The sequence below is a fragment of the Sus scrofa genome, chromosome 13 (genome assembly GCF_000003025.6).
Source record: "Sus scrofa isolate TJ Tabasco breed Duroc chromosome 13, Sscrofa11.1, whole genome shotgun sequence".
Classification (NCBI taxonomy): Eukaryota; Metazoa; Chordata; class Mammalia; order Artiodactyla; family Suidae; genus Sus; species Sus scrofa.
In genome coordinates this window covers 37180274-37198843 of record NC_010455.5, presented here as the reverse complement: position 1 = coordinate 37198843, position 18570 = coordinate 37180274, and the positions used below count along the sequence as shown (strand labels likewise).

At 38.3% G+C, this 18570-nt stretch overlaps 1 long non-coding RNA gene across 2 annotated transcripts in view; it reads right to left on the bottom strand.

Annotated features, from left to right (window-relative positions):
• LOC102162847 overlaps positions 1-5332 on the bottom strand; it is a 162726-nt gene extending 157394 nt beyond the window's left edge. For both annotated transcript variants that reach the window (XR_002337588.1, XR_002337591.1), the window contains exon 1: positions 4391-5332. This is a non-coding gene — a long non-coding RNA (uncharacterized LOC102162847). The remainder of the gene's footprint in view (positions 1-4390) is intronic.

The following is an 18570-nucleotide window of genomic DNA, read 5'->3' as shown; positions in this document are numbered from 1 at the left end:
TTTCTAGAGATCCAGAATTAGGGTGGAGGAAGTAAAGAAAGTAACACCTTTTGGACAAGTTGGCAGAAGACAGGTCTAGGTTGTCCGGCCTGGCCAGAGACCTTGCCTTGAGGTGAGCATGACCTGGACAGAAGGATAGGACCCCCCTGAGGACTGTTATTTGGGTCAAATGAGAGACAGTAGATGAAAGTACCAAGCACAGAGCTGGGGGTGGTAACCTGACTCATAATCCTGTACAGAACCTGGGAATGGGCATCAGACACTCTGTGGCTTCACTGACATTGTAAGAAACTTATTTGTATGCATGGGTTGTATATATCAAAAAATAGTTAAGATCCCATATGAAAAACTGCAAATTTAAGATAGGGTTCTATCTTAAGGCATGTTTTTTCAACCATAGAGAATCAAATTTGTTTGTTTGTTTGTTTTAATTATAAAATAACCTTGAAAGATTTTTACCAAGCAGTGAATTTTAAATTTTTCATGGAAACACAAAGTACCCCAAATAACTAAAGCAATCTTGAGAAAGAAAAATGGAGATGGAAGAATTAGACTCCCTGACTTCAGACTATACTACAAAGCTATGGTCATCAAAGCAGTATGGTACTGGCACAAACAGATCAATGGAACAGGAAAGAAATTCCAGAAATAAACCCAAGCACATATGGTCAATTAATTTAAAACAAAGGAGGCAAGAATGTACAATGGAGAAAAGACAGCCTCTTCAATAAGTGGTGCTGGGAAAACTGGACGGCTACATGTAAAAGAATGAAGCAGAAAATTCTCTAATATCATACAAAAAAATAAACTCAAAATTTATTGAAGATTTAAATGTAAAACTGGATACTATAAAACTCCTAGAAGAAATCACAGGCAGAACACTTTTTGACATAAATCCATCTCCTAGATTAACGGAAATAAAAATAAAAATAAACAAATGGGACCTAATTAAACCTAAAAGCTTTTGTACAGCAAAGGAAAACATAAAGAAAACAAAAAGACAACCTAGAGAATAGTAAATAATACTTGCAAATGATGCAACTGACAAAGGATTAATCTCTAAGATATACAAACAGCTCATAAAGCTTAATATGAAAAAAGAAATCCAGTAAAAAAATGGATAAAAGATCTAAAAAAGACCTTTCTCTAAAGAAGACATATAGATGGACAAAAGGCACATGAAAAGATGCTCAACATTGCTAATTATTAGAGAACTACAAATCAAAACTACAATGAAGTATCAGATCACACCAGTCAGAATGGCCAACATCAAAAAGTCCACAGATAATAAATGCTGGAGAGGGTGTAGAGAAAAAGGAAGCCTCCTACACTGTTCACAGTAATGTAATTTGGTGTGGCCGCTATGGGGAACCATATGGAGGTTTCTTAAAAAACTAAAAATAGAGCTACCATATGATACTGCAATCCATCTCCTGAGTATATATCAGGAGAAAAACATAATTTGAAAAAATATAGATTCCCCAATGTTCACTGTAGTACTTTTTACAACATCCAAGACCTGGGAGGCATCCAACTATCCATTGACAGATGAATAGACAAAGATACATACAATGGAATATTACTCAATGGGATAAAAATATATACAATGGACTATTACTCAGCCATGAAGATGATGCCATTTGGAGCAATATGGAGGGACCTAGAAATTATCATATTAAGTGAAGTAAGCATACAAATATAATGTAATATCAATTATATGTGGAATTTTAAAAAATCATAAAAATGAATTTATTCACAAAACAGAAGCAGTCTCACAGACTTTGAAAACAAAGTTACCAAAGGGGAAAGGAGGGATAATTTAGGAGTAAATTAAAATATACATATCACTATAGGAGTTCCCATTGTGGCTCAGTGGTTAATGAACCTGACTAGCATCCATGAGGATGTGGGTTCGATCCTTGGCATCTCTTAGTCGGTTGGGATCTGGCATTGCCGTGAGCTGTGGTGTAGGTCCCAGATGCGGCTCAGATCCCACGTTGCTGTGGCTGAGGTGTAGGCCAGAGGCTACAGCTCCGATTCGACCCCTAGCCTGGGAACCTCCACATGCTGAGGGTGTGGCCCTAAAAAGACAAAAATAAATAAATAAAATATATACATTACTATATATAAAATCAATAACCAACAAGGACCTACTACATAGCAAAAGGAACTATACTCAACATTTTGTAATAACCTATAATGGGAGAGAATGTAAAAAGAGAACATATATATATATATATATATATATATATACACATACACACACACATATTCCATATACATATACATATATATGACTGAGTCACTTTGCAGTACATGTGAAACTAACAGATCATTGTAAATCAACTCTATTTCAATAAAAATTCAAAATAAACCACAAAATTGTTTGCTAAAAAGTAATATAAGAAAAAAAGGCCATATTTTAGAAATTAGAGCATCATTCCAATATTTTCAGGCTGTCATATACCACTCCTCAATCTAGGTGCAAGAGAGTGTGTTTTTCTGGCATAGAAAAAAAAAAAGTGTGTCAGTTTCTATGTTGCAATTCCTTCTGGAATTCAGCTTTAAAAGACAAGCATTTATCTAATTGAACTATTAACACCATCTCTCTCCAGTTTATAGAATGTTTTCCTCTATCTACTTCCCTTCAACAGTCATAGTTAATCACTCCACAAACACATAACATATCAGAATCTGAACTGCTAAATACAGTGAGACAAAAATGTCTGGGAGTTATAGGGTATCTTATCTGAACACTTTCCCCATTGCTTGTTGAGCATTTCTTACTATCTGCTCATTATATTTAATAGTCTAAAATGACAGATTACTTGAATGGTAGTAATTGCCCATACAAGAAAAAAAAATCAGAAATTAGGAGGTTTCAAATTTCATTTGTATCTGTGTAACTGAGTGAAGTCATACAAAAACATGGACTAATTGTACGTCCTTTGCCCCGCAGTGTGAACACAGCTCTGGTTTCCAAATAGAAAATTCTTGCTTCAGAAATCAGTCATTGGTTTGATAAGTATTTGATTCAGAAGCTCAACTTGAACCTCAAAGGGATTGATGGTACCAAATAATTTTGATTTATCCAATATGCCTCCAGGTCACCCCAGGGACAAGCAGTGTCCCCCCCACAAGTTTTCCAAGTGCAGCTCTCATTTCTCTTTGTGAAAAATCTGGCTTGCCTATGTGTGCCACATCATATTCCCTTTCTGAAATGCAAGTTCACACTCTTATTTCAAATCCAGGTGAATACTCAGCACATGGAATTGCTGGCTTCAAGGCCAGGCATAGAGTAGCGACCTATCAAGTGATGACATTTTTTAGATGTATTGGGTCCTGAAAAGGTGTTTGAAACAAGAATCAAATTAAAAAATGAGTGGTTACATATGTGTAACTGACTCTGTTGCAAGCCATTAAAAAGGAATGTGTCGAGAATGCCATTTGCCTCAATTCCAGAGACCTTTTCTCTGTGAGCTTGAATGGAGGTTGGGCCATTTTCTGGGCTGTTCGGATAGGGTATTGCCTGTTCTGTTTGAATTGGGGGCAGGACTCACCTTGGGATCTCAGTCCAGTGTTCCCATTTGTGAGAAACATGATCGCAGGGGTAATTATTTGACTGCTGAAATATTGCTTTTCAAACACGAGCCCTCGCCCCCTCCTTTTTTTTTTTTTTTTTTTTTTTTTTTTTTAGCAAAGTCTGTATCTATTGTATCTGAACCAGCAGTAGTCATAACAGCCATCTCTCTTCTAAGGGAGAAATGAGCTATCAGTTTTTCTCAGGCTTGAGCATTCTCCCACCTGTCCTCAATTTAATGCACAAATGAAAGCACATAAATCTTTGTGACATTTTGGCATAAAGCACCTACTTCAGATGACTCCTTTAGGAAACTCTGAACCCAGGTGTTTGGTTTTTGCATAAACTTTGCAAAATGAGAATTGTAACGCGACTGTGTGTACACACACATACACGCACACCTCCCCGCCCCCCCTCCCCCCGCCGAAGGTGGTCGCATATGAAATGTGGAGAGCCGAAGGGGTGTGGGAGGGAGTAGGAGAATAACATGTGTGCAAACTTAATATATCTTTTCCTCACCTTAAGTTGGACCCAGACAGTTAAATTATAATTACAGCCCCATCTGGAGGGGGAGAAAGTACAGTACCGGAGCGCTCCAAACCTTTCAGCCATGGGTACTTTGTCAGGTAAAATAAACACACGTCCTGTTCTCAGCCTGGGGTCAAACTCAACAAAAGCCATGAAAGATGGGACACTCATCAAGAACCAGATTGTGAAATGGTCAGGGTGACAGCAACAACAGGAAGGAGGAATAAAATGGTTGGTTACTTCTCTCAAGCCAGATGGCTCAAAAGGCTGCACAAGGCTTACCTTAAAAGGATGTAAATCCTCAGCAAAAGTCATGGTGGATTGGTGCTGCTGCCAAGTGTGGTGGGTGGAGGGGGAAGGGGTTCTTCTCTAGCCAGAGAAATTGTTCCCTTGAAGAGCAATGACCCAGACTGCGCCATCACTATCTCCAGAGCGTTTTAATCCAATCATCTCTGTGGTTACAAAGAGGTGAGGCTGTAAAATTAGAAACACTTGATGCCTGTGTGCCCTGATCAATGAAAGAAGCTCGGCTTGTTGTTTAAGAGAATGCAGGTGATGCAGACAGGAGAGAGACAGAGAGGGCCCTTGGTGTGTTTGAGCCCCTGATGGATATCATTCTCAAGGCCAACCCATGCTACCTTTTCTGTATTTTGGTTCACAGACCAATAATTTCTCTCTTTTTGCCTAATCTAGCTCTGAGTTTCTGTAACTTGTTATCAAAAGGGCTCAGTCTGATACATGGATCATAAAATGAAGTTTATCAAAGGTTTACTTTTGTTTGATCCAATAGTATCAACGCTAACAGTAACAATTGGTAATATTCATTTAGGACTTACTATGTGCCACCCTATGCTAAGAATGTTCTGTATATATTTTCTTTCATTTAATCCTCACAACTATTCTCAGACCCCAGAGCTCAGTCTTTTAAAGATCGCTCATTCTTCCTGTATGCAAATCATGATGCTGGACAGCATGATCACTCCCACCAGCTTCGGTTTCTGATGTGTGTTCTTGAGTGAGAAAGAAGTGGAGTTAAAGCCAATGTGTCTAGAGTTTATGACTAGTCTATAAACAATTTCATTCATGCCATAGCCAAAACAGAGTGACAAATATCAATCTGCAATATTTAGATTTCAAATTACTGTAGCCTTTTATTCACTCATAATTTTTTCCTACATTTCCTTGAAAACTGTCTTAGATGAATATATTGTATAAATGAGCACTATGTGGTATATGTATTGCAAGAAGAGCAAAAAATGAATGAATGAATGAAAGAAATTGATAATCCTTGGATCCTCAGTGGTCCTCAGACTGGAGGGGAAAGCAAAGCCATGTGGAGAGCTTGGTAAAGCCCAGGACATTGTTTCTGATTTGGTTTCTGATTTGATGACGTTGAGCAAATAAGAGAACTTGCATTTCTAACAAGTTCACAGGTGATGCTCATGTTTCTGGTCTGGGTGCCCCACTTTGAGAACCATTACAGCTGATTGGTTTGTAACTACCTATGAAGCATCCAGTCCATTCAATACAATAAATCAGCCCAATTTGATGATTTAGGTACATTGCTGATAGATGAGCCTGACTGGTCTGTGTTTGTTCCAAAATGGCCAAATCAAGATGAACATATTTCAGGGGCACTGAGATTAATCAGATGGCACACAAAAATATTCCAAAGCTTTTACAAGCAAGAAAATAATAAACTACAACCTTTTAATTTATGTAACAGTTTATTATATAAAAATAACTTGAGATGATGTAGTGCCATTTGTTGTCTAAAAATATCACAGCTCTTCCTATGATTTGTTGCCAAGTGGTTACCAAAGTCTGTTATGTATGAGTATGCTTCAGCATGTATATGCTTGCTCTCACCTGCAACTCACCATAAGAATACACGGGAATGATCTCATGTTACCATTTATGTTAGCAGATATTTGTCATGCAAATGAGGTTTGGTGAGCTGAGCAGATGTTTTATTTTTAATTATTTTCTTTAAATGGACCAAAATATGGGTTTGCTCCAGAAAGAAGAATTATGATAAACTTTGTTCCAAGGCCACAAATATATTCTTTGGTGGTAAAATGGAAACTGAAGACACCTACTTTTTTATAGGCAAGACTTCAGTTTTAAAAACATATATATTTCTCAGAGTCATCAAATTTACTTACAAGTTAGTCTAACTGAAAAAAATAGAGGTCAAGAAGTATTTTAAGAGAATTTTTAAAAAAATAGAGTATAGTTGATTTACAAAGCTGTGTCAATTTCTGTGTACAGCATAGTGAATTTTAAGAAATAATAATTTTTTTGTTTGTTTATGAGAGAAATCAGCCTGTCTTCATCCTTTTTATAATAGCTTTGTCATGTTTTGGTGTTGGGGTTGTTATAACCTCATAAAATGAGTTTTAAAATATTCCCTATCTTTACGCTCTGAGGGTTTACATACAATTGTAGTTATTTATTTTTAATGTTTTGAAGAATTCGCCTATGAAACCATTTGAGACTGGAGTTTTCTTAGGGGGAAGGTTTTTAGTTAAATATTTCATTTTTAAAAACAGATTTATTACTTCTTGTGTTAGTTTTACTAAGTTGTAAGTTGTTTACAAAAGATTTACCCATTTCATCTAAGTTTTTTAATTTATTGCAAAAAGATATTCAACATTACCCATTATGATTCTTTTAATATTTGTATAATCTGGGGTGATATGGCCTGTTAAAATCATGATATTGGTAATTTGTGTTTTCTCTCTTTTTTTTTTCCTTGATCAGTTTTTGCTAAGGGTTTGTCAGTTTACTCATCTATCAAATAATCAACTTTTGGCTTTCTTACTTTTCCCCATTTTGTATCTGCTATTTCTTTGCTTTCTGTGCTAACCTGTATCATTTCCTTTCTTTTACTTTCTTTGAGTTAAATTTGGTAATCTATTTATAGTTTATTGAGTGGAAGTTTGAACTTTTTTTCTACTCTCTGTATTTAAAGCTACAAATTTGCCTCTAAACAATGCTTATGTTGCATCCTATACATTTTGGTATTTCATATCTCATTTTTGTCTACTTCAAAATATTTTCTATTTTCCATTTAATTAATTCTTCCACTCATATGTCATGTAGATGTAATTGGGTTGCTTAATTTCCAAGTATTTAGAGATTTTCTAATTATTTTTCTATTATTGATTTTTACTTCGGTTCTACTGAGTTGAAAAACATATTCCTTTAAAATTGTTGAGATTTGCATTTTTGCTCCAGCATAGAGTCTATTTTGGTAGATGTTCCACATATACTTTTTAAAAATCTGTATTTTAGTAATTATGGAGTACTGAATTCTAGATAAGTTCAATTAGTCAAATTAGAAATTACTTTTTGAGAGAAAAAAAATGAAGTACTTTCTAAAGTTTGAGAGGTTAAGAGAACCACATTTACTGTTTACTCCTGGAATTTTGACATTTAACCCTCGGCAACAAATTATGAATATTTTTCTCACTTCCATTAGACTACTCAGCATCTCTATGTGTAAAGAATATTTCAAATTAACATGCCTCCAAAGGAATTTCTGATTTCCTCTTCATCTCTGCTCCTTTTCCTGTCCCTTCATCTCAGTAAATGCACTCTAGTGCTTATGCTAAAATATTAGAAGCTGTCCATAATGTCTCTTTCTCCTTTTTTTTTTTTTTTTGGTGTTTTAGGGTTGCATCCACATCAAATGGAGGTTCCCAGGCTAGTGGTTGAATCAGTGCTGTAGCCGTTGTCCTAGACCACAGCCACAGCAATGCCAGATCCAAGCCATGTCTGTGACCTATATACCACAGCTCACGGCAATGCCATATCCTTAACCCACTGAGCAAGGCCAGGGATTGAGCCTGTATCCTCATGGATACTAGTCAGATTCGTTTCTGCTGAGCCACAATAGGAACTCCCCAATTTTTTTTCCTCATCTTTTCTGCCTGGAGGTTCTGTTTCCTCTATTTTAAAATATTTCCTAATCTAACTGTTTCTCACATCCTATTACTTCTCTGGTCTAAGACCCTGCTATTTCTTTCCAGGGTACTACTATTGAAACTTCCTAATGAATCTGTCTGGTTTTCTTTTTTTTTTTTTCTCCTCCTCCTTCTCCATCTCTTGACCCTGCCATTTCTTACAACAGAGCACACAGATTTTATTTCTCTAAAAACAATTAGAGCCATTTTAAAAAAAGAAAATCAGGTGTTCCCATTGTGGCTCAGCAGTAACAAACCCTACTAGTAACCATGAGGATGCAGGTTTGATCCCTGGCCTTGCTTAGTGGGTTAAGGATCTGGTGTTGCCTTGAGCTGTGGTGTAGGTCACAGAAGCGACTTGGATCCTACATTGTGTGGCTGTGGCATAGGCCGGCAGCTGCAGCTCCAATTTGACCCCTAGCCTGGGAACTTACAAATACCACATGTGTGGCCCTAAAAAAAATAAAAAAATAAAAAAATAAAAGTAAAATCAGATCAAATCACTTCCTTATTAAAAAACAAAATTCAAAGGCCTTTCCTCACATTTAGAATATATTGTAAAATTTTTACTATGGTCTATGAGGCCCTTGGTGATTTGGCCCTATACCCCTCTTGAATCTCATTTCCTATCACTCTCCTCCTTGCCCAGCCACAATGGCCTTCTCACTATGCTTGGAAAACTCTAGTTCATTCTTGACTCAGGGCCCTGGAACATACTGATCCTTCTGTCTAGACAGCTCTTCTTCCAGTCTTTACACAACCTACTCTTTCATTCATCTTGATCCATATGTCATCTCCTCAGAGAGGTGGTTGTGACTACCATATTTAATATGCCATCCTACCTCCACTGTTTTATCAATTGTTCTCCTCTTTTCCTGAATAAAATGTCTTCATAACACTTGTCAATACATCAAATTACTCATAAATTCATTCATTCACTTGTGTTCATTTCTCTTCTTCACTAAAATATGCATTCCATGAAGTCACCATCTACTTGGTCTGGTTTATTGCCGAATCCCAGCAGGTAAACCAGTGCCTGGTACATAGCAAATGCTCAGTAAATATCTCATGGTTGGATGATGTCCAGATGCATACAGAGAGGATAACAGTTGTTTTGTATCCATTTATATGAACTATTTAAGTTCATCCCTTCTAGGCAGCACTAGGTTGTTCTCATTTTAATTAAAAGGTTGGTTTACACATCATGACATGTTAAGCTTCTCAAAATATTCTGTGGATTCTAATGTCGCTAATTCAGGTTGGAGTTGTCACCAGTAATTGGAGTCGGTTTTCTTTGAGAATGAAGAAACTCCATAGTTTCAAGCGACTAGGTGCACAGACACAGGGCATTGTACAACCATATGGAATCACTTCATGCAGTACCTTTATTCTGCGGTCATTCGTTGACATTTTTTAGTCAAGCTGAGAATCACGACCCTACCTTGACTTGCATTCTAAACATCTGTTCTCAGCAATGTCAGGATAGGTTATACTGATGATTCTCAGACTTTGCTTCTACCAACTGCTGGTGTTCAGTAGAGGTGGACCTAAGAAATAACCACCTCTAAAATGCTATAATCGTGTTCATCCAACACAGAGGATGAAATGATTTTACCGAATAGTTTTTTTTTAAACTTCTGTAATGCATATTCCCCTCTCCCAGAATTCCCTTTTAAAATCTGTAGCGCTTCCTATCTCACTAACAGACTCAATAGTAACAAAGGAATTTGCTAGAAAAACTCTGAAGTGACCAGGCACATGCATTTTGACTACCTGCCCTTTCTGAGGATGCTTATTCAGGTCCTAAGAAGGCAGCCGTGAATAAGAGCAAATCCCTGCCCTTGTAGAAATGGTTTTAATCTTGTTTGAAAGTTTAAAAAAGAAGAGTACAACATTTAGGGTTGAGTTGTTAAATCACATGTTCTTACATCGCCATAGTTTTAGCTAGAAAAATTGTTCCTAGGTCATGTGCTGGAAAAAACGATATCAGTGTTTCCTGGGGTTCTCCAGGGAGAACATAACTTCCAGATGTTCTTTTTCTCAGCCTGTTGGGGAGCACTCATGTTAGAAAAGGGGGTCCTCTCCGCACTGGGCTCCAGCCTGAGCCTGGGGGTTGGCATCCCTGATGTCTACCCCGCAATGGATATTTTAGCTACAAATCCCCCGCCCCCCAATGCATATATTGTTTACTCAGCCTGTAATAAATAGCTTCATATACAGAGATTCCATCTGAACACAAACAGTCGCAGCCTTCAGAAGACTTTCCAGCAAAGCTCCGGGAGTGCGTGTGTGTTTCAGGGTAATCATCTCCAGGCAACCCTGGTCGGTCATAGAAGTTGTCATTGCTGTCATCTTCCTATGAAATTCTTCATCCTTTTGGATGCTTGTAAATGGGCATTTTCATGCAGAGTACATCATTCTGAATTGAATTTCAATAACTCCTCCAGTGGCCGCCTGCCAGCCTGACAATGTCCGTCCTTGTGAAACTAGCCTCATGAGTGTGTTTGGAAGCACATTGGCTTTGGTTTTAGTAACACATGAGGCTGGGTCCAGAAAATATTTTGTGATATTTATTTTTATAGCATGAATGAGCAAAACATTCAAGAAAGTGCTGATGGGTCTCTAATTCTCAAACTCCAGCTTAGAAAATAGAAATTTGAATTTCCTATTCCACCTCCCACCCCACCCCATTCTCCTTTTTCCAGTGGGGGCTGATCTTGCTGGCTTTGGCAGAAGCAGGGATGTGTTGAAATGCTGTAAATTACAGTTAATGTGATATGATTCTGTTTATCCTTGTCCAACACTGTTGAACCTACCAATTTTTCCCTTCTTGGCTTCTCATGAATTAAGGCAACCAGAGAATAGCCAGTTGGAAGACTGGACCATTTTCTTTTTCAGTCAGAGTAAAAGACAGGCACAGCTGATGAATGCTGGCCTGAAAGAAAAGGTTTTGTGCTTTGACAAGATGTTCAGAAAACGCCCAAGATACTGCCCTATTTACTTCTGAAGAAAAAGGATTATGTTCTGGGATGTAAGGAATAGAAAACATGATTCAATCTCCTAAAGGAGTTCACACCAACAATGTTTAAATGGAAACTGTCAAGAACTTCATAACTAAGAACTGAATATGGAAGGGACAGTTGCCACCTTTGTTTCTCATTCAAGCGGATGGTTACGGAGAAGGCTTTATTGTCTTGTTCCAGAATCATTCATGAGCACTGTGCCTTCATAGGCAAGTCTCTTGTATACAAGTGACTGAGCCTCTCTGGATGTCAAGTGGAAAATTACCAGTATGACTAAGCTGATCACTGGATCTGTTGGGAAAAGGTGGCATATATCAGATTTTTATTGGAAGTCAAGAAATCAGCAGGGTTTTGTTTTCGTTTAAGTTGAGGTTTTATGAAGAGGATGTATTAGGGCTGTGGAGTTCTTTTGGGAGGAGTTAAAAAATCCACATATGTGGTTAGAACTAATAGTCCTGAATAATTAGGAAAAAAAGGTCCAAGCTGATCATACGCTGACCTCCTTTGCTTTGAATATTGCACAATCCAATTTGGTTTTGGTTAGATGAACAAGCTTGAAAGAACAGTAGCAAGCAATTTAAAGAGAAATTCATTTTATCCCACAGCTAATAATTGGTTTTTAAAATGGGTAAAGGGTGATTAGGAATGTGTGATGTGAACTTAAAAAAGAGGTCGATGTTTAGAGTTTTCTAAAACAGAGACAGATGATGTCTTGTGTGTGCAGAAAGAAATGACCCCTCAACAAACTCCCCCCTACCTTATTGCAGATTTTCAGTGATGGACCTGACAACTCAAATTCCTTATATTTTTCTAGCATAGTACATATTTTGTATGTATTAATTTAATAGTCAGAGAACTTAAATGATTTGCCAGATACTATTCTAAGCACTTTGCAAATATCAAGCCAGCTAAACCCTCACAACTGGTCCATGAGATAAACACCCATATTTTCTCCTTTTCGGGAAATAGATGCATTTGAAGGTGAGATAACTTAATTCATCCATCCATTTAACCTTTTACTGACTCATCACACACTTATAAAGCCCTTACTAAGCACAGACACTGTCCTAGAAACTAGACACAAAAGAGGACTTGCCTTCACCTTCAAGGTGTTTTTGGAAGGTAAAGAAGACAGACATCTAAATAAGAACTCATGATAGAAAATGGTAAGTAGGGCAAGGAGAGTGATAAAACTATGCATAAAAACCCCTCCCATGGAGTTCCCTTGTGGTACAGCAGATAAAGGATCTGGCATTGTCACTGCAGCAGCTCAGGTCACTGCTGTGTTGTGGGTTTAATCCCTGTCCCAGGAATTTCTGCATGCTGTGGATGTGGTAAAAAAAAAAAAAACCCTCCCTCACACAGTATTATCTCATTTTTTCACCCTGACACCAATCCCATGGCATGTTCATTTCTTCAACTAATACCGATTGAGTGTCAATCCTAGGAAAGGTACAGTTGTTATGAGATCAGATTCAGGGAGGCTGACATTCATGAAAAATATCACCAAATATAAATGAGATGGTATAACTATGTATAGTAAGTACCCCTAAAAGTGACACAGAGCTGGAGGAGTGCACAGTGAGGGGATTTCAAAGAAGTCAGGAGAGGCTTCTTGAGGATAGAGCCACATGAAGATGAAGATAAATTAAGCAGGAGAGATAGGGAAAGTATTCTAGCCAAAGGGAGGAGGCTGGTGTGTGCAGAATTGGAAGAACTCATTGAAAGCAAGTCAGGAGAATGAAGTGTGATACGAGCAAGGAGAAGTCAGATACAGAAGGTCCTCACAGGCTATATAAGGAGAAAGGCTGCTGAGAAGCCACTGGAGTGGGTAGCACCTGCTGGTCATGGAGCTGATTAGCATTTCTTAGATGACTTGGGGTGCTTTGTAGAAAACACATTATAATGGGTCCAAGGGTGGAAGCTGAGAGATTAGATCTCCAGGAGAGAGATGCAAGAGGGGTGGTTGTGAAGATATAAAGAAAGGCAAAGATCTGAGAGCTCCTCCAGGGCTTATGGTGACAGGTCGCATGTGATGGATATGGGAATGGTTCGGGGGTGACTCATTTTATAGATGGGGAAACAATGGTCAGAGAGAGGTTGAGTAACCTTCCCAAGGACACACAGCTGGTAAGCAAATCCATCTTAATTAGAGCTCTTTGAGTGTTGAGCAAGCACTTTCACCCTCTGTTCTAGGAGAGCAAAGAAGGAACAAGAAAACTTGGCTGAGTAAACTGAACATAATTCTAAGAAAAATGAAAGTTTGACCTGGGTTTTGCAGAATGGGTGTGGGACAGAAAATAGTAACATTTTGGATAGAGGAAATTGTGTAAGAGCAGGCAAGATAAGGGGACTTTGACAAGTAAAGGAAACTGTATATCCTGATTGTGGTGGTAGTTAAAAGAGTTAATACATTCATCGAAACTCACCAAACTGCATTTAAAATGGGTCCATTTTAATGACCATACCTGGTGCCCAGATCTTGATCTAAAATACCTTTGCCCACCAAAGGAACTAGGGCTCCTCAAAGAAATGGTTGCTTCTGGGGCTAGAGCAGGTTTGCACAAGATAAGCCTGGAATCCTTTGCTGTGTCAGAAAATAAAGAAGTGACAATAATAACAATTTTACAAAAAGACAAGCATATCACAAGGAAATAATGTCCAACTCCAAGGGGCTCCAAATCTGGGAAAATTTAGGTACCAAAAGGACAGTAATGAATTATACATTATTGAGGAAAAACAAGAAATTGTGATACATTATCACAAGAAACTGTGATAACAATACATAAATGGGGAAGGAGAGGAAATCTTCCTTCTATAAAATAAGGCTGAATGTGGACTGCCTAATGTGGAGGGAGTACTGGAGTTGTAAAACTATAATTTTGCATCCACTATAATAGAGGGTGGATAATAATATTATTACTTTATAAATATTAATGTTATAAAATAACTATATAATATTGTGAATATATTATTATATTCTAAGCCACAGCTAAATCCATGGGGATAATTTAATTAGAAGCAGGGAATATGAATGATCTCAGAAAATTCACCCATAAATTGCTTATTACTTGCAAAGGGTCAGGCAGTAACTATGCAGTGGAGAAATTTGGCAACACTTTGGGAGATCAACATCAGCATCACCAACGGCGTGGATGATTGTAGTGTGTCTCCAGATATAGTAGTCATATCCGTACCTCCAGTTGATGAAAAAAGGCCAATGGATTTATGAAAAATAAAAAAAAAAAACTCACCCTGATTGATAATTTCGAAAATGCAATCAAAGTAAAGCAGTATGGATTTTCTCACACTGATATTATTTAAATCATCAATGATTTGGCAAGGGCCCTGAGAGAAGTAGACGTTTTCGTGAGTGTATTTTTTTATTTATTACTTATTTATAAAACTAAAATTTATTTATACATTTAAAAACAAATTTTATAAATTAAATTTATATAAAATTTATTTATAAAATTAAAATTTTATTTATTTATGAATTTATTTATTTGTTTGTTTGTTTATTTTTGCTTTTTACGGCCGTACCCGTGGCATATAGAAGTTTCCAGGCTAGGGGTCAAATTGGAGCTGTAGCCGCTGGCCTACGCCACAGCCACAGCAACGTGGGATCTGAGCTGTGTCTGGGACCTACACCACAGCTCACAGCAACACCAGATGCTTTAACCCATTGGGCGAGGCCAGGGATTGAACCCGCCATCTCATGGATACTAGTCAGGTTCATTACTGCTTATCCACTATGGGAACTTCCTATTTTGGGAGGTTAATTTAGTGTTATTTATGTGTGTTATATATCTATACCTTTAGATCGAGCAATTTCAGATCTAGAACTTGATCCTAGAGTACTCTACTAGTCATAAACAGAAGAATATTTGTTCTAGTGATGCGTAAGTGAGAAAGCAATTAACAACTCCCCCAGTTATCTATGGCTACAAATCAAATTCCTGCAAACATAGCAGCCTATTTCTGCAGATCTGGAATGGAGGCACAGCTTAGCCTGGGCCCTTTGCCTCAGGATCTCTCACAAGGTGTTGGCCAGCCCCGGAGGCTCATCTGAGACTCTAATGGGGAAGGATCCTCTTCCAAACTCACATGGTGTTATCAGGACTCCATTACCTGTTGGCCAGCGGCTGGCCTTAGTTCCTTGCCACATGGGCAGTTCTAAAAGCCTGCCAGAGAAAGAATCGGCTAGCAAGAGGCACGTTAAAGACCCTTAAACCTGATCATTGAAGTGACATCTCATCACCTTTGCTTTATTCTTTTGATTTAGAAGCGAATCATGAAAGCCGGCCCGCACTCAAAGGGAGGCAATTACACAGGGGCATAGAGATCACTGGGGACCGTCTTAGAGTTGGCCACCCATGACGACCCAAATGTCCATCAAGAAGGACAAGGTTGAATAATTTATGGCAGCACCACACCCTGGGAAACACCTCACTAGTTAATAAAGAATGATGTGGCTGTGTGTGTGCACAGACTTGGAGCCTTTTCTCAAACCTATTGTTAACTGAATAAAGCAAACAAAGTTATTCTGCAAACAAATTTGACACCATTTGTGTAGAAACAGAATATTTTTCCAAAACTAAACATATTTATGTATACGTATGTGTGTATATATACACACACACACATATATATTCTTTTGTATTTGAATGTATATCTGTATACATTCAAACACAAAGGAAGACGTTTGGAAAGAGACACATCCAATCCATTGATGGCGGTTACCACTGGAAAGAGATGTGGGTTCAGGGTGGAGGTGAGGAATAATAAGCAACTTTTTATTTTATATTCATAATACGTATTCTTTGCTATTATTTTTTTTATGGTGGGAATATATTTGTGTATTGTAGGTCTGTTTCTAAAATAGGACTTGAACTGGGAAACCGGGGCTGTGTCCAAGAGCGTTAGCTTTTGAAAGTGTTGCATGTTATCCATAAATGTGTCCCAACAGTGCCTTTTCATTGTCCACATTGTAAAGGTTTGCTTGGTTTTCCATCCCAGCTTTTTCTCAGATGTTTGCAACTATGCTTAGAACAGGAGGCTAATAAGGGCTCTGTTGTCCCAGCCCCAGGAGCTACTCTGGAAATACAGGGAGCTGGCAGCTGGATCCTATCGAATGCTCTTCTTTCTCAGACACAAAAGAAGAACCACAGTAGCCACCCAGAGCGGAGCCTTGTGCTTCAGGGCACTTCTGGGAGGCCACAGGAAGGGATGTGGGACAAATAGTCCCTTTTGTGGTGTGTCTTTTTGTCAGTTCCATGACCCACTTTATAATCAAAAGATGAGGCCAGGCTCCCATGGCTGGAGGTGCAGTTCAAGATCCACCGCTTACTGGTGACCTTGGGCCAACTGCTTCATGGCTTTGCACCCTGGGGTGGCCTCATCTCTAAAATGGTGATGCCGATCACATTGTTAGCATAGGCTTCCTGTGGGAAGTAAATGAGCTGATACATCTGAGGCACTTGGCTTAGTGCCCAGAGCATACTAAGCACTCTGGGATGTGAGCAGCTACTGCTGTCCTTGATGTTATTTATTGTTATCAACAGAAATTGGCATTTACTGAACCCTTATCAGTTTCCTGATCCAGGCTCTGTGTAAAGTGCTATATATACATTACCTCATTGAATTTGCTCAACCATCCAGAGTGGAAGTGACTCTTAATCTTCCCATTTCACAGACAGGAACTCTGAGGCTCAGAGAGGTTAAGTTAGCTCTCTAAGTTCATAAGCTGGGAAGTGATGGGGCTGAGATTTGAACTCATGTTTGTATGTTTCCGAAGCTTCCACTCTCAACAATGATATTTTGCTCTTGGGCTGTGGGAAAGCACCATCAGGCACTAGAGGACTTGGGGATGGACCAGAACACCCAGGAGAGGACTAGACTGAAATGTCAGCTATAAAGACACTACAAAAATGGATGAATACGTAGTGTGGGAAAGTGTCTACAATGAAGATCAAAAGCAAAACAGGTGAAGACAAATTGGATTTGACATACACTTAACATGATTGATGTGCACATATATAAAATCCTTGTACTCAACAGAGTATACCCGTTCTTGTCATACATATGGACTATTTATAAAAATTATCCAAGATTTCCCTTTCAACTGTTGGTGGACCCAGAGGCACTGCCACAAAACTACAAGACTTCCAGGAGAACCATTCAAAAGGAACTTTCTAGAAAGCCTGTTGCCTTCATTCCATGTGAGTTTCCAGACATGTTCATATACATGCCTCATTTCATTTTAATGACTAATGGAAATACCATCTTCACTTTACCTATGAGGCAACCAAGGGTCACACAATAATCTACCAAAGATGGACCACTTGCAAATCCTAGAGCCGAGAAAGAAACCAGGGACTTCTTCATTCTCAAGACACTGCTTCTTCCTTCCAAGTGCTACACCTGTTTGGGAGTCAGATGTTCCATGAGAGTTTTATGGAAAAAAAAGCTTCTTCAAGTTCTCCCATGGTGCAGAGAGTTAAAGGTCTGACCTTGTCGCTGCAGTGGCTCAGGGGTCATTGCTGTGGTGAGGGTTTGATCCCTGACTTGGGAACTTCCTCATGCTGTGGGCATGGCCAAAATAAAAACAAAAACAAACAAACAAAAAACCCCAAAAAACCTGAGGTAAGTTTCCCACATACCCTTTTTTCCTCCAGCTTGTTTTCTGAAATAAAGCTTCAAACTAAGGATGCAGATTTGAAAATCAAAAAGACAGACAACGACAAATGTTGGCGAGAATATGCAGAAATCAAAAGCTTTTTACATTGCTGATGGGTGTGCAAAATGGTGTGGCCATTTTGGAAAACAGTTTGGCAGTTTCTAAAAATGTTAACCAAAGGGTTAGCATATGACCCAGAAATTCCACTCCTAGGCCCCCAAGAGAAATGAAAACACACAACCTGCAAAAACTTGTACATGAATGTTCACTGCAGCATTACTCATGATAGCCAAAAAGGAAACAACCCAAATGTCCAGCAACCAATATATAAACAAAAGGAGGTACATCTACTCAGTGGATAAAAAGGAATGAAGTACTAATAAATGCTACCAAATGGATGAACTTGGAAATATTATGCTAAGAAGCCAGTTACAAAAGGCCATATATTGTACAGTCATATTAAGATGAAATGTCCAGAATAGGCAAATCCATGGAGACTGAAAGTAGATTAGTGGCTGCCTAGAGTTTGAGGATGAGTGGGATGGGTGTGACTGCTCATGTGTATTGTTAGGGGGTTTCTTTGTGGGGTAATGGAGACATTCTAAAATAAATTATGATGAGAGTTGGATAACCATGAATGCACTAAAACTACTGCATTATTCATTTTAAAGGGGTACATTTTATGGTATGTGAACTACATCTTAATAAAACTATTAAAATCTGGACAAGCCTGACGTGCCAAGATGCCCTGATTTTGAAAACTAAATGAACCAATACCTGAAATTTGCTATT